The sequence below is a fragment of the Coregonus lavaretus genome (assembly GCF_964263955.1).
Source record: "Coregonus lavaretus genome assembly, chromosome: 24".
Classification (NCBI taxonomy): domain Eukaryota; kingdom Metazoa; phylum Chordata; class Actinopteri; order Salmoniformes; family Salmonidae; genus Coregonus; species Coregonus lavaretus.
In genome coordinates this window covers 34,386,746-34,388,528 of record NC_140011.1, presented here as the reverse complement: position 1 = coordinate 34,388,528, position 1,783 = coordinate 34,386,746, and positions in this window count along the sequence as shown.

Sequence of the window (1,783 nt, the reverse complement as noted above, 5' to 3'; positions counted from 1 at the left end):
CCACGTGTTTCTCATTTGTTTTAAATTATTACAGCAGTCTTGGGCGTTTGCTCTGGATTATGTCAACTGAGCATTGCAAATTGATTTGGTGGTCTGAACATTTGCACAACTATGAAGAGTGAAAATCATGTGAACATGCATAACAGTCTTTGAACAGTATAGTTCCAGTCATAACTCTGGCCCAGAAATACCCAGTGAAAACTATGGCAGGAATGTACCACAGAGGAGGAGGGTAAATGATCGGTGCCTCGCTTTGGAAGAAGTGGCATGGCAGGGAGCCACTTGCAAACTCTTACATGGCTGCACTATTCTTTCACGACCCAGGACACAAGGGCCTCGCAGGCCAGAACGAAACAGCCCAATTATAGTTGTCATTACCAGTCTGGCTGCTTGTGGCTCTGCGGGCGGCTAAATGGGACGTGGGAATGAGACTCCTGGGCGTAATGAGGTTTGGAGCTATTGGCTGGTAGGATATTGATGGTCTCTCAGGGCTTCACACAGACACTAATAGTGGTTCCTGTCCACTAGATGAAAGTGGGGCCAAACAACAGTGGCAAAATAGTTCAGGACCCCACCATTTATTACATGCCTATGGTGCCATTAGAGTGGTGGAGTATCATTATTGCCTATTTTGTCATTTTGAATGTTCGGGACACTCATCCTAATGGTTATGTAAATATCAAACACGTCCCAAGGCTGTGCCATGCATCTCATTTGTGAAATTCTCCTTTGACAGGATGTGGGTAGATTTGGGTATAACAATACATTCAAGTCAAAGTCATTATACTACAGTCCAAACCGCTTCCCTTTTCCTCCCTGCATTCCTTTAAACACTTGTAACTAACGTTCCATATAATCCCGTTTCCTCCTGTATATTCCACAGAAGCTCAGGGTTAAATAAACAAGTCATTTAAAACAGCCCCTGAATGGATAGCTTGATTAAGTAAAATCAAGCAATCCGTTCAGGGGCTGTTTTAAATTACCTGTTTATTAGTTCCTCAAAACAAACCATCAGGGTTGCTGTTCCCCCTCTGTGACTCCAGACTGTTTTCCCTGCAGGATGTGTTTTTAAGGCAGAGAGGAAAATGGAATGCACTGCCTGGGATGCTGTTTCAATTCAGTCCATCTCATCTGGTTTCAATTCCGGGGATACTGAGGACTGTGATAACATTTGCCTTGATATATATATATATTTTGAAAGAAAAATGATGATGGCTTTCTCAGCAAGCGAGGTCTTGAGCCACTCTCCCTCTCAGCAAGCGAGGTCTTGAGCCACTCTCCCTCTCAGTAATGAGACTCATGTTGTGTCCGGGGTCCTAGCAGAGTTGCTGTGTGACTGCCTGTGTTCAGTAGAGTGGGACTCGGAGGAGGTGCCCAGGCAGGCCAGTACTCAGCTGTTCCTCCTGAACCACTAACTCTCAGGTGTCAGGTGGAGAGTCAGCCCACCTGGTGCCTGTCCTTCCTGTGCCGTGTGCCCACTCCTCTCCTCTCTCTGGCCAGCAGAGCGCACACTGCAGCAGCTGGGACTCCCTGCCTTGAATGGGGTCATCCATCCTCAACACTTTCTAACTATTTTAGCTGAACCAGTGATAAAAGGGTCAATTTTACTGTGTGGGTGCTCTTGTAGAACACTTCTTCCATGGTGTCGGCCTCTGTCCCCAAGCTGTCAACAGCTTCTTATAGGAGTCTGGAAGGTGTTAGGTAAAATGGATCCTTAGCCTCTCTGATAGTTACTGAAGTGGCTGTTCTAGGGCCAAAGTAGATTAAAAATAAATAAAGAATT